Here is a 15,156-nt window from a genome sequence, read left to right on the forward strand (position 1 = left end):
TCCTACCTTTCCCCGTTTTTGTAAGGCCTCAGAACCTAGGCCTCAAAGCCTGGGCCTCTCCTGCCCAGCCACGCCCGAGCTAGGTAATTGTCCCACGGCTTCTGCTAAGCTCCTCCCCCCGTCACGTTACCCGGGGCAACAGCGTCAGCCATGAGGGTCACGGGACATACACATGGTGCGGCGCGCAACAGGAGCAGCTGAGACGCGGCGTCTCTCTCTGTTCCCCGCTCGACTCGGGCGGGGGGGGGCGGGGGCTCGGAGAGCGGGTCTCTCGGGAGTGCGGATCTCAGGCGGGGCTTGGAGAGTGGGAAGGGTTACCCCAGCAACCGGGCCCGCCGGCCGTCTCTCACAGCCGCAATCGGCGGTCTTGAAGCCAGCTGCGGGAGGGCGGGGCCATGTCAGTGCGTGGGGTGGCACGGAGCTCCGCGGAGCCATCGCCGGCGCTGGGCCCGGGGTGCTTTGTGGCCTGCGGCCGAACAGCGGCTGCGGACCTCGAGCTGACCAGGGCGCTGGACTCGGCTGGGCCATGTCTTTGCGGGTGTTCGCCTCGGCCAACGGCATCAGGGTGACGGCCGAGGCTGCCAAAAGCGTCCAAGGGAACGCGTGCATCCAGGTGCCGAGGCCAGGCCCCAGGGTGGAAAGAGGGATTGGAGCGGGGGATGAGGGCTCGGGCAGGGGAGAGGGGGGAGAGAGAGAGCGGGGAGCAGGGGGGGAGAGCGGGGAGCGGGGGGGGAGAGGGAAGGGGGAGCGGGGAGGGGAGAGGGGGGGAGCGGAGAGGGGGGAGCGAGGAGGGGAGGAGGGGGAGAGGGAGGAAGGGGGTAGGGAGGTGAGAGGGAGGAGGAGGGGGAGAGGGAGGAGGGGAGGAAAGAGGGAGGAGGGGGGAAAGAGGGAGGAGGGGGAGGGGGAGGAGGAGTGGGAGGAGGAGGGGGGGAGCGGGGAGAGGGGGGGAGGGGGGGGGAGAGGGTGCAGGGGGGAGAGGGGAAGAGGGAGGAGGGGAGTGGGGGAAGAGGGAGGAGGGGGAGTGGGGAAGAGGTAGGAGGGAGTCAGCGTTTCATCAATTAGGGGCATTTCCTAATTAAGAAAAAGTCACAGAAACGGGTACAGATTTATTGGCATCATTCGAACAACCAGCAAAGATTCAGCATCAAACTATGTCTGAGTTTTTGCTTCACACAGGCGGTCAGAAGCTGCAACGTAAGACTTCAAGCATTACTAACTACACCCTGGATCCCAAATATTAACCAGAATTATATTCAATGTTAGAAGTATTTTAAACTACATAAAATTTAAATGTGGAACAAGTAACAGTATTTTAAAATTATTAAATCGCTGATTAAAAGCCTTAAGAAAGTGGCTCCTGATTCCTCCGGTCAGAGGGTAGCTGGCTTCATTGTCCTATAACACAGTCATCGCAATATAACCCATGGTCACGGTGGCTGGGCTCTAAGTCCAAGTCAACCGTCCCGCCGACCTCACAAAATGGCGGCCGCCCTTCAACCCACCGTGCTCTGAGTCCAGCCCCTTCCCTCACTCTCACCTTCCCTCTCACTCTCCTTCCCTCTCTCTTTCTCTCCTTCCCCCTCTCTCTCTCTCCTTCCCCCCAGTCTCTCGCTCTCTCCTTCCCCCGAGTCTCTCTCTTGCTCTCTCCTTCCCCAAGTCTCTCTCTCTCCTTCCCCCCAGTCGCTCTCTCTCTTCCCCCCAGTCGCTCTCTCTCTCTTCCCCCCAGTCGCTCTCTCTCTTCCCCCCAGTCGCTCTCTCTCTTCCCGCAGTCGCTCTCATCTCTTCCCCCCCCCCAGTCGCTCTCTCTCTTCCCCCCCAGTCGCTCTCTCTCTTCCCCCCCAGTCGCTCTCTCTCTTCCCCCCAGTCGCTCTCTCTCTTCCCCCCCAGTCGCTCTCTCTTCTCTCGCTCTCTCTTCCCCCCCAGTCGCTCTCTCTTCCCCCCCAGTCACTCTCTCTCTTCCCCCCCAGTCGCTCTCTCTCTTCCCCCCCCAGTCGCTCTCTCTTCCCCCCAGTCGCTCTCTCTCATCCCCCCCAGTCGCTCTCTCTCTTCCCCCCCAGTCGCTCTCTCTCTTCCCCCCCAGTCGCTCTCTCTCTTCCCCCCCCAGTCACTCCCTCTCTTCCCCCCAGTCGCTCGCTCCCTTCCCCCCTCTCGTCCAACAACAACATTCCCTCAAAAGACCCTCGGCACCGCCGGGCACTTCAGCTAGTCTATCTATATATATAAATAAACAGATCGATCTGTCTGTCTGTCTGTTTTGTCCTCACGTGTGTGTCTGTCCGGCTATGCGCTCGAAAGTTACAGAGCATACTTACGCGTGCGTTACGTCGAAAGAAAGCTCACCATTCCAAAACGGTCGTAAGCGTATTTACGTTTCGGTCGGACAAAATTGCGCCCCGCCGGTATCCGAAAAAACGGTGAAAATTCCACTCATTAGCACCTCATTATCCGCTCATTAGCGACAGAGTGACTTCGAGGTCGGCCAATCGTACGCCGGGTTCCTGGCGCGTGCGGGCGGGCCCTCCTACAGCCGAGTGATGGGACAATTGACCAATCCTATGCTTCGGTGACCTGACGGTCGACCAATCGGTGCGTGTGTGGGCGGGCCTTATCGTTCTGAACCGAGGTGAGTAGCCGCCATCTTGCTTCCATTCTTTTTCCCGCTTTCTGCGTCTTTCTTCTCAAATATACATTTCCAGCAAAAAAAATTGCTTTTATTAAATTGTTTTTAAAAAAACTTCATTCATTGTAAATATTTTCTCTTACCCGAACATTCTTTTTCCTACCTTTCCCCGTTTTTGTAAGGCCTCAGAACCTAGGCTCAAAGCCTGGGCCTCGCCTGCCCAGCCACGCCCGAGCTAGGTAATTGTCCCACGGCTTCTGCTAAGCTCCCCCCCCCGCGGTGTCACGTTACCCGGAGCAACGGCGTCAGCCACGAGGGTCACGGGACATACAGGGTGCGCGCGCAGCAAGGAGCAGCTGAGATGCAGCGTCTCTCTCTGTTCCCCGCTCGGCTCGGGTGGGGGGGCGGGGCTCTCGGGAGTGCGGATCTCGGGCGGGGCTTAGAGAGCGGCAAGGGATACCCCGGCAACCGGGCCCGCCGGCCGTCTCTCACAGCCGCAATCGGCTTGGAGGGCGAGAAGGGTTACCGGTACCCCGGCAACCAGGCCCGCCGGCCGTCTCTCACAGCCGCAATCGGCGGTCTTGAAGCCAGCTCGGGAGGGGCGGGGACTCCGGAGAGTGAGAGGGCGGGGGCTCCAGAGAGCGGGACGCCGGTGCTCGGGAGGGCAGGGGGCGGGGCTCGGGACATCGGGGGGGCGGGGCTCGCGACATCGGGGGACGGGAGATCGGGAGGCGGGGACATCGGGGGGTGGGACATCGGGAGATCGCAGGGCGGGACATCGGGAGATCGCGGGGCAGGACCTCGGGAGATCGGGGGGGCGGGGCTAGGGAGACCGGGGGGGTTGGGGCTCGGGAGATCGGGGGGGCGGAGGGGGGGCGAGCCTCGGGGGGGGCGGGGGCTCGGGAGATCGGGGGGGGCTCCGGAGATCGGAGCGGGGCTTGGGAGATCGGGCGGGGGGGCTCCGGAGATGGGGGGCGGGGCTCGGGAGATCGGGGGGGCGGGGCTCCGGAGATCCGGGGGGTGGCGGGGCTCGGGAGATCGGGGGGGGCGGGGGCTCAGGTGATGGGGGGGCAGAGATTGGGGGGCTCAGGGACTCTCCCCCTTCCTCCCTCCCCCCCCTCCCCCTTCCCCCCCTCCCCCTCTTCCCCATCTTTCCCCCCCCTCTTCCCCCAGTCACTCTCTCTCTTCCCCCCAGTCGCTCTCTCTCTTCCCCCCCAGTCGCTCTCTCTCTTCCCCCCAGTCGCTCTCTCTCTTCCCCCGTCACTCTCTCTCTTCCCCGCAGTCGCTCTCTCTCTTCCCCCCATCGCTCTCTCTCTTCCACCCCAGTCGCTCTCTCTCTTCCCCCCAGTCGCTCTCTCTTCTCGCTCTCTCTTCCCCCCCAGTCGCTCTCTCACTTCCCCCCCAGTCGCTCTCTCTCTTCCCCCCGTCGCCCTCTCTTCCCCCCCAGTCGCTCTCTCTCTTCCCCCCCAGTCGCTCTGTCTCTTCCCCCCAGTCGCTCTCTCTCTTCCCCCCAGAGTCGCTATCTCTCTTCCCCCCCCAGTCGCTCTCTCTCTTCCCCCCAGTCGCTCTCTCTCTTCCCCCCAGTCACGCTCTCTCTTCCCCCCCAGTCGCTCTCTCTCTCTCTCTTCAACAACAACATACCCTCAAAAGACCCTCGGCACCGCCGGGCACTTCAGCTAGTCTATCTATATATATAAAAGGATACATCTGTCTGTCTGTCTGTCTGTCCTTCGGTGTGTGTCTGTCCGGCTATACACTCTAAAGTTTATAGAGCGTACCTACATGTGCATTACATCAGAAGAAAGCTTACGATTCCAAAACGGTCGTAAGCGTATTTACGTTTCGGCCAGACAAAAATTACGCCCACGGTATCCAAAAAACATTCAAAATTCCATTCATTAGCATCTCATTATCCGCTCATTAGCAATAGATTGACGTCGAGGTCGACCAATCGTACACCGGGTTCCTGGCGTGTGCGGGCGGGCCCTCCTACAGTCGAGTGACGGGATGATTGATCAATCCTACGCTTCGGTGACCTGACGGTCGACCAATCGGTGCGTGTGTGGGTGGGCCTTATCGTTCTGAACCGAGGTGAGTCGCCGCCATCTTGATTCCAAACTTTTGGTTGATAGTTTGATTGGCTATGATAAATTGACCCTAAGTGTTAGGGGGATTAAATACGTGGGGTTACGGGGATAGGGTGGGATGTGTGTTGGTGTAGGGGTTACGGGGATCGGGTGGGATATGTGTCGGTGCAGGCTCGATGGGCCGAAGTGGCCTCTGTCTGCACTGTGGGTTTTCTGTGATTCTGTGATTCTGTTTCATTTATTTTTCCCGCTTTCTGCGTGTTTCTTTTCAAATCTACATTTCCAGCAAAAAAAAAGTTGCTTTTAAAAGACAAATTGTTTTTAAAAAATGTTAATTAATTTGTAAATCTTTTGTCTAACCTCTATAATTTTCCTATCACCATTTTTCCAGGCCTCAAAGCCTGGGTGTCTGTTGACCAGCCACGCCCGAGCTAGGCGCCTCCCGTCGCCATCGACAAAAGGCCAGCGATCGCCGCCATCTTTGTGAAAGCTGGAGGGGGCGGGCCTGAGCAGAGCGTCGCCACCGTCGCCATCTTAGTAAAGGCGGGCGGGGCGGGGCGGGGGTCAGCGTCCGCTTCATCTTCCGCCCGGAGCGCGACTAGAGTCCGGCAGGGCCTCACGCGGTAGGTTGCGCGGCGGCGTCTCTCTGGTCTTGAAGCCGGCTCGGGCGGGGAGCGAGGCTCGGGAAGGCGGAGCTCGGGAGAGCGGGGCTCCGGAGAGCGGGAGGGCGGGGCTCCGGAGAGCGGGAGGCCGGTGCTCGGGAGGGCGGGGCTCAGGCTGAGCCATGTCAGTGCGTGGGGCGGCACGGAGCTCCGCGGAGCCATCGGGTCTGCTAGCTCTCCCCCTCCCTTTCTCCCCCCACACCCCCCACCTCCCCTCCCCTCTTCCTCCCCCCCTCCCCCTCCCCCCTCTCCTCTCACCCCCTCCCCTCCCCCCTCTCCCCCCACACCCCCCTCCCTCCCCACACACCCCCTCCCCTCCCCCCCCCACCCCACCACCCCTCCTTGCCCCCCCTCCCCTCTTCCTCTCTCCCCCACCCTCTCCCCCTCCCTCCCCCCACCCCCTCTCCCCCCCACCCCCACTCTCCACCCCCCTCCCCCCCCTCTTCCCCCCACCTCCCCCCTCCCCCCCCCACCTCCCCCCCTTCCCCCGTCGCTCTATTCCCCCAGTCGCTCTCTCTTCCCCCAGTCGCTCGCTCTCTCTCTTCCCCCCAGTCCGCTCGCTCTCTCTCTCTTCCCCCGTTGCTCGCTCTCTCTCTCCCCCCCCAGTCGCTCGCTCTCTCTCTCTCCCTCCCAGTCGCTCTCTCTCTCTCCCCCCCAGTCGCTCTCTCTCTCTCTCTCTCTCTCCCCCCCAGTCGCTCGCTCTCTCTCTCTCCCCCCCCGTCGCTCTCTCTCTCTCTCTCTCCCCCCAGTCGCTCGCTCTCTCTCTCTCTTCCCCCTAGTCGCTCTCTCTCTCTCTTCCAACAACAACATTCCCTCAAAAATCCCCTCGGCACCGCCGGGCACTTCAGCTATCATTATATAAAAACAGTTCCTCATTCTATAACTTCTAGTCCATTGACGCTGGGTTTTTAGTTGGACCAGACAGGTGGGTTTCTTCTTTTCTGGTTCTGTTGTGTCATTCTTTTGTTTTAATACGATTTGTATATCTGCAGGAAAGATCGCACTGTTTGTTCCTCCTCCATCATCTCCTTCCACATGTCATCTCCATATTCGTGGTCATCGTTTACCTGTGGACACAAGACCAGATGCGACATCCATTCTTTACTCAGCATCTGCACCCTTCTTTTTATAGGGTTTACACTGATCCCCATGATACCATGTGTATTGGATTTTCTTTCCTTGTTTTTGAATGGCCAATTTCAGATTGGTCTCTCCCAATTTATCCATGATTTCATAAGGGCCTTCCCAGTTAGCCTCCCAGACCCCATCCCCATCCCACCCCCACCACTAGCCCCCTGTCCCCCTTTTAACAATTCAAGCAGCTCACCTGACAGGAGATGTTCCTCCTTTGTTTATGTCGATAGCAGCAAATCATCTACGTATTGCAGCAGGCATTCTGGTTAACCTTGCCTTTCCACTCAAAAGCAGATTGAAGTGCTGGAAGCTCTAAAGCTATGAGACCAACTTCTTAAAAAAAAAGCAGTACAGCAAGTAATTAACTCCAGCAATGCAATTTGGTAACTAGAAGTTAATTACTTCTTGCTTGTGAAACCGTAGTGGGTGGGGGTGAATCAATCACACAATAGCAGTTTGCAGAAGCTGTTTTTGTAATTTTTTAAAACTCTTTTGTGTATTTAACACTTGTGTATCATTCGAAATGAGTCCACACCAAGTGTCGATAATTGAAAATGTATAAAGCCAATTTTCCCTTTTTTACTTTAACTCTCCCATTCCTGGGGGTACAATCTTCAATTGAAAAGAACATTCAACAATCACTCACACTGTCATGCACCGTAAAAATGTTGATTCCGGTAATGGTTTATGAACTCTGAAAATGCCAAATTTTTCCTGATAATCCCATATAAATACTATGGCTACAAGAGCAGGCCAGAGGCTGGGAATTCTGCGGCGAGTGTCTCACCTCCTGACTCCCCAAAGCCTTTCCACCATCTACAAGGCACAAGTCAGGAGTGTGATGGAATACTCTCCACTTGCCTGGATGAGTGCAGCTTCAACAACACTCAAGAAGCTCGACACCATTCAGAATAAAGCAGCCCGCTTGATTGGCACTCCATCCACCACCTTCAACATTCACTCCCTCCACCACCAGCACACTGTGGCTGCAGTGTGTACCATCTACAAGATGCACTGCAGCAACTCGCCAAAGCTCCTTCAACAGCACCTTCCAAACCCGTGACCTCTACCACTTAGAAGGACAAGGGCAGCAGATGCATGGGAACATCACCACCTACAAGTTCCCCTCCAAGCCACACACCATCCTGACTTGGACCTGTATCGCCGTTCCTTCACTGTCGCTGGGCCAAAATCCTGGAACTCCCTTCCTGACAGCATTGTGGGTGTACCTACACCATATGGACTGCAGCGGTTCAAGAAGGCGGCTCACCACCATCTTCTCAAGGGCAATTCGGGATGGGCACTAAATGCAGGCCTAGCCAGCGACGCCCACATCCCATCAATGAATAAAAAAAATTTTTTTAAAGTTGTGCACCGAGGGACTATTCACATAATTTGCATTACGAGCTGTCTGTAGTGCAAATACACTGGAAACCAGTTCCATAATTTAATCAGACACTCCAGTGAATTACTCCAAATCAATTCAAAGCCAAAAACAGAAAATAGCAGCCGTTTCTGCTAAACAGGTTAAAGTTGATAACATCACTGTTAACTTTCAGGATCATGCAGCCAGCAGTAAACTTTCACACATTCGCACACGCTTTCAGAGACTGACTGACCGCAGAATCCAGCAGCCTCTTCCTTTTTAAATAACAACAGAAAATGCTGAAAACACTCTGGCCGGGGTTTTCTGGGGGATCAGCGGGCGGGGTCGGTGGCAGGTCGGGTGGGAAAATTTGATTTTTTTGACAGTGGGTCGGAAACCCGCTGTCAGCCCGTCGCGATGTGCCTTTCACAATGGCGCGTCTGTGATCTCGGATCAGACCTGATCCACAGAGGCGGGTGATCCAACTAAAGGAAATATTGTCTTGTTAACAGACCCTTAATAATGGTTTTAACCTTACCTTTTAACTTTTACTGCTCGCCCACGGGATCCACGCTGCTCGGGAACAATATTCCCTCTAATTTTTTTTCCTTTGAGCGCAACCTTTCCATCCATGGGCAAATTTTTCAACAACAACTTTTGCAACAACGACAGCAACAGCAAACACTTTAAAGCATATATACAGTAATGCCATATTGCCACCCCACCATCTCAAATCAATGGACAATCAGACAAGGATCGATACAAGTTTAACATAACTTATCTGCTTTTGAATTCTATTCCTCCAGAAATGAACCCCAGTGCTTTATTTGCACTTTTATGGCTTTTTTAACATGCGTTGCTACTTTTAATGATTTGTGAATCTATACCCCTAGATCCCTTTGCAGCGCTACCACATTTACACTCTTATTTTCCAAGGAGTAGGTCACCTCCTTATTTCTCCTACCAAATGCAGCACCTCACGCTTAACTATATTGAAATTCATTTTTCATTTGCACACCCATTCTGCAAGTTTGCTTACAGTAGAATTAATTAAAAGCTTTTAGTTCATCATGTATAAACTCTATTTTAAAAAAATTACTTGTCAGAAATGACTGGGATGTAAAAGAACCGCATAACAATGTATTAACACTTCAGAAATGTCACTCAGTTATACAGTTATGCATCGAAAAACAATCCAAAAGCCAAATGTGAGCTGAAAGAGGCAAATCTATTTGTGCAATTAGTATTAATTTTAAAGTTCTCAATGTATTAGCACAGCCCTCATGCCACTATAGCAATGGCTGCACAAGCAGCAGGAGCAGCGGCATTCCTATGGCGCTGACGTGCTGTACGTCCACCTAAGTAATTAGAATATTAATCACAATGCAACCAGACAACCAATAATTATAAAGTGCTGTAGTTCTTCAGTTCACAGTATTATAAAGAATTGAACAATTGAACAAAAATGGGTATCCATATCTTCAACTTCAATCGCTTCCATTAATAAACATTGTCTTCTTGAACCAACACACCCCCCATGTAACATATCAGAAATGCTGCACTTATTCACAAGTGCAGAAAAACACATTCACAATTTGTGTCACCAAATTAAAAACAAAAAGCCAGAAAAGCTATGATTTAACAGAAATAAATATTCATCTTTCTTCCTGGACAGAAGGACCAATCAGACAGACTTGGAAATTTTTACTAATATGTTGATGGAAAAATATTGGCCCTGAATTTCCGATCGGAGGCTTCCTGCGGGCAGATGCCTCCGATCAGAAAAAATTCTGCGAACGACCTGCTGGTTACACAGATATCGAGGCTTGTGATCCTGGGCCTCTCCTCTTCGAAATGCGCAGGGCCCACGTATCCCAGGGGTGCATGCGGTTCGCAAGCTCCCCTGGGATCACGTGGGCCAGGCGAAACCAATGGAAGAAGGGAATCTCCCTTCATGCTTTTAATAGTACCGTACGCACAGAACTGTCAAAAGTATGAATGGGGATGACTGCAAAAATGCACCAACACACTGAAATAAATAAATAAAATCTATTACATATATAAAATTAATTAAAATGCCATTTAATTAAATATGTTAAACAAAACTTTTAATTTTAGAATTTTTTTTAGTATGTTTTAATGGGGCTTAATATATCCTTACCTTATTGGGCAGAGTTTTTCATTTATAAGTGAGTGATAAAATCTTATTTTTCTATTTTTTAAACTCTTATGCTTGTAAAAGCAGGCCTTACACTTTTACTAGGCGTAAGAATTCTATGGCCTTTCAGCGGGCAGAAGTTGAGCAAATAGCGCAACTCTCCACCCGCAGAGGCTGTTTTCCGAATTCTTGACAGATCGCAAGTTCTGGGTTTCAGCGCATGCGCTTCACATGCCTAAACCGACACTTGCGCGGCCCCTATGGGTGCGCACACACCTCGTACACACCCGTGGGGGTTGGAAATTCAAGGCCATTAATTTACGAATTTTGCTTCTAATATTTTTCTCTCAAACATTCTCCACAATATTAATCCCTGCTCTTATCACAAAAAGTGTTGAATTATTTCAGGTACTTTGCAATTAAATAGTAGGAAACAAACTTCATTGTACTCTCAAGTTTTAATCTCCTTTTTCAAACATTTATACTAAATCAAAATTGTACATTATCAGCTTAATCGAAGTATTTTCTGTGTCTTTCTCAATAAACAAATAATGGTTTCTTCGAAAGTAGCTTCCTGCAATTTTTATACATCATTACATAACTTGTGTTTCTATTAACACTCCACTAAACGTTTAAGAGGAAATCTATAATTACATTATTCCTGAAACTTGTTTGGATTATAGAACGACAGACAAAATAAAATGGTTTGTGTTTTTCCCCTTTTTTGGTTCTCTTCCTAAACATCTTAATGATATACTTTATAAAGTCAATAAAATGTAATATGTAATTCCTACAAATCCTTCCCTGCCCTCCCCTCCTCAACAGCATGGTTGAATGTTTGTGTAAAGCTACTCACCTCAGTCGATCGTTCAAAATCAAATATTGAGAAATTTCAATTTTAAAATGTTTTAAGCATTTTAGCCCCACTTTTAAAGCGTATGCGCTGGTTGAAACTTGTTTAGATGAGGGAAAAATTGATTTTTTTCTTGTTTCTTCCAAAATCATATTTGAAATTTAGGAGGAGGGTGGGGGGCAGGAAGTGTTTTCATCACTCAATTTTTGGGAAAAATTCATAAAAATCTTTAAATTCTTTCAAGTCTTGTTGCAGCTTTGACAGAAGAAGTTGCTCCAAGTTTCTCTTTCCCTCTTCAATGCTATCGTTAAACATACAACAAATAAATAAATCAACTCTAATTCCAAACAAAGCTCAAATAAGAAGTGAATAATGTGGTTAAACTTCCTAAGAAGGCGGTGAGGTTATCTATTCCCAGCCTTGGCGATGAGTTGGGATCAGTTTTGGAGAAGTTGTTTCCTCTTTTTCTGCTGCCGTTCCCTCCGTCTCTCACAGACTCTGAGGTACAAATGGGGGCACAAACTTTTTCTCCTCTCTCATAACATGATTTAAATAACCCTGATAAACTCTTTCAAAAAGGGGACACCTGGCAAAATTTAACTGGAACTTACCGCGGGACATGCAACATCACTTTCCTGTAACAGACTACACACGTCTGGACCCTCACCCCTCTCTCTCTCTCTGCCACTCTCTCCCTCTGTTTATTCTCTATCTCCCTCTGACCCTGTCACTTACTCTCCCTCCCTCTGACTGTCTTTTTTTCTCTCTCTCTGTCAATCGCTCTCTCTCTCTCTGTCCCAGCCTCTCACTCTCTCTGTCCCAGCCTCTCACTCACTCTGTCCCAGTCTCTCACTCTCTCTCCCAGTCTCTCTCTCTGTCCTTCTCTCTCTGTCCTTCTCTCTGTCCCAGTCTCTCTCTCTCTCTCTGTCCTTCTCTCTCTCTCTCTGTCTGTCCTTCTCTCTCTGTCCTCTCTCTCTGTCCTCTTTCTCTGTCCCAGTCTCTCTCTCTGTCCCAGTCTCTCTCTCTCTGTCTATCTGTCTGTCTCTCTCTCTGTCCCAGACTCTCTCTCTCTGTCTGTTCTTCTATCTCTCTATTATCTCTTTCTCTGTCCCAGTCTCTCACTCGCTCTGTCCCAGTTTTTCTCTCTGTCTGTCCTTCACTCTCTCTGTCCTTCTCTCCCTCTGTCCCAGCCTCTCTCTCTCCATCCCTGTCTCTCTCCCCATCTCTCCCTATCTCTCTCTCTCTCTCTGTCTCTGTCCCAGTCTCTCTCTCTCTGTCTGTCCCAGTCCCTCTGTCGGTCCTTCTCGCTCTCTCTGTCCTTCTCTCTCTCTGTCCCAGTCTCTCTCGCTCTGTCCCAGTCTCTCTCTGTACCAGTCTCTCTCTATCCATCTCTCTCTCTGACTCTGTCCATCTCTCTCTCTCTCTCTCGCTCTGTCCATCTCTCTCTCTGTACCAGTCTCGCTCTATCCATCTCTCTCTCTGACTCTGTCCATCTCTCTCTCTCTCTCTGTCCATCTCTCTCTCTCTCTCTCTGTCCCTGTCTCTTTCTCTCTGTCCCAGTCTCTATCTGTCCCTGTCTCTCCAATTCCAATTCCAATTCCAATTCAAATGCTTTATTGGCATGAAAGTTTACAGAGAACCATATTGCCAAAGCTTACATAGCAAAAAGGTACAGTTTTCCAACATTCTGTAGGTGTCAATCGATTTGACATTTGTTGGGTACATACAATATTACTTTTAAACAATATTAATTTTAAACAGTCTTTCTACTTCATTTGGTACATTCAATATTAATTTTAAACAGTCTTACTTTTAAACAGTCCTCAGGTTGTGACATGTTGTTACATATTTGGCCCCAAGGCATGGTCTGTCTCCTTCTCCCAGGACTAATCTCAATTTTGACAGGTCATCCAATTCCTTGAAATCTGGGGTTGTTTGGCTTAGCTTGTTGAATAATATGTTTCTTGATGTGTTGAATTTTTCGCATTCTCTGTCCCTGTCTCTCACTCTCCCTGTCTGTCTCGCTCTCACTCTCCCTGTCTGTCTCTCTCTCACTATCCCTGTCTCCCTTTCTCTCACTGTCCCCGTCTCTCGCTCTCTCTCTCTCTCTCTCCCAGTTTCTCTCTTTCGCCCCAGCCCCTCTCTCTCCCCAGTCTCTCTTTCACTCCCCAGCCTCTCTTTCGCTCTGGCACACTCTCTCTCTCGCCTTTCCTCTCCCCAGTCTCTCTCACTCCCCCTCTCCCCAGTCTCTCTCACTCCCCCAGTCTCTCCCTCTAACTCCCCCAGTCGCTCTCTCTCTCCCCAGTCCCTCTCTCTCTCCCCTCAATTTCTCTCCCTCCCCCAAGTCTCTCTCTCTCCCTCAATCTCTCTCTCTCCCCACCCAATCTCTCTCTCTCCCTCTCCCCCAGTCTCTTTCTATCTCCCCAGTTGTTAAATCTGTGAATCTTGAGGTATGGTGTTCTTCAATAAATAGACGGAGACTGCAGATGAACAATCAACAGGTGTTTACTGGATGAGGGTATTCTAAAAACTAACAGTACAGATCCCTACTCAGGGTTTATATACAGGTGTGGTCACTGCCGATACTACAGTATACAGGAGCTGTAAAAGTAGTTCTCCTCTTAAAGGTACATACACTACAATTCCTCCCCTTTTAGATTAACAGTACCATAACATTCATTTAACAGTTAACACATTTAACATGCACATTAACTGAAATAGTCCATTTATAAATTCAGTCTTTGGGGCGGCTTCCTGATCCTTTGTGGATAGCGCCTTTCCTGAGTGTCTTGCTCTTGGTGCGGAGGCGATTCTGGCCCCCTGTCGTCGGTTACTTCATCAGCTTCCGATGCTACTGTTTCTGGGGTAGATGCTACCGGTATGTCGGGTTCATCACCAGGTACCCGAGACATGGGGTTGACTCGTTCCTGTGATGCTAGGATCTGGTCGACATGGCGTCTCACAATGTTCTCCCCAACATCCACTGTGTACATTAGTGGCCCCTGCCGTGTGCATATCGTTCCTGGTTGCCATTTCTCTGTTCGGTAGTCGTGGGCCAAGACTGGTTGTCCTACATTGAAGCTCCTTGTCGGCTTCTCATTGATGTGCTGGAATTGCTTATTCTCAACATTTCTTCGTACATTTGGTCTGAGCAAATCCAGACGAGATCTCAACCTTCGGTTAAAGAACATCATGGCCGGGGTCTGGTTGGTAACTGCATGTGTCACATTTCTGTAGGCTAACAGGAAATTGTCCATCTTATGCTGCAGTGGAATGTCGTCATCGCACATGGCCCTTACTGCCTTTTTAAAGGTTTGTACGAACCTCTCAGCCAATCCATTTGTGGCTGGATGATACAGGGCGGATGTGTAATGCCTTACCCCATTCCTTCTCATAAATTTCCGAAACTCTTCGGACACAAACTGTGGTCCCTTATCAGAGCAAATCTGCTCTGGCAAGCCGTTCCTGGCAAATATGGTTCGTAGGACTGCAATCGTTTTCTCCGTGGTGGTGGAGGACATTTTGATCACCTCAGGCCATTTCGAGTGCGCATCCACTGCTATTACGAACATTGAGTCCATGAATGGACCAGCAAAATCAATATGCACCCGTTGCCATGGAGAGGAAGGCCACTCCCATGGGTGTAGAGGGGCATGTGGTGGTGCATTTTGGACCTTCTGGCATCCTGAGCAGGTCTTTGTTAGGTCCTCGATTTGTTGATCGATCCCCGGCCACCGCACATAAGCACTAGCAAGGTTTTTCATTTTCACCCCTCCCAGATGGCCTTCGTGAAGCTCATTGAGCACTCTCTCCCTTAACTTGGGTGGAATTACCACTCGGGATCCACACATCAATGTCCCCTGGCATACTGACAGCTGTTCTCTTCTGGATGAGAATGCTGGCAACAGTGAGTCGCCATGTGTTGGCCATCCCTTCACCGTCAAATCATATACCCGAGACAGTGTCGGATCATTTCGGGTCTCCTTCTCTATATCCGCGTTAGTTACTGGCAAGCGTTCAATTATAGTTGAATAAAATATTTTGACAGGGTCCACTGCTGGTACTTCCTCCGCAGTAGGCAGTGGCAGGCGTGATAGTCCATCAGCGTTTCCATGTGGTTTCGTGCCCTTATACTCTATTTCATATTGGTTCGCCCCTAGAAAAAGGGACCATCTTTGTAGCCGTTGCGCAGTCATCACCGGAACACCCTTCTTAGGATTAAAGATGGAGACAAGTGGTTGGTGGTCAGTCAGCAAGGTGAACTTCTGTCCGTGCA

This window comes from Somniosus microcephalus, chromosome 13 (assembly GCF_052327205.1).
Source record: "Somniosus microcephalus isolate GS21.2 chromosome 13, FLI_Smic_1.0, whole genome shotgun sequence".
Lineage (NCBI taxonomy): Eukaryota > Metazoa > Chordata > Chondrichthyes > Squaliformes > Somniosidae > Somniosus > Somniosus microcephalus.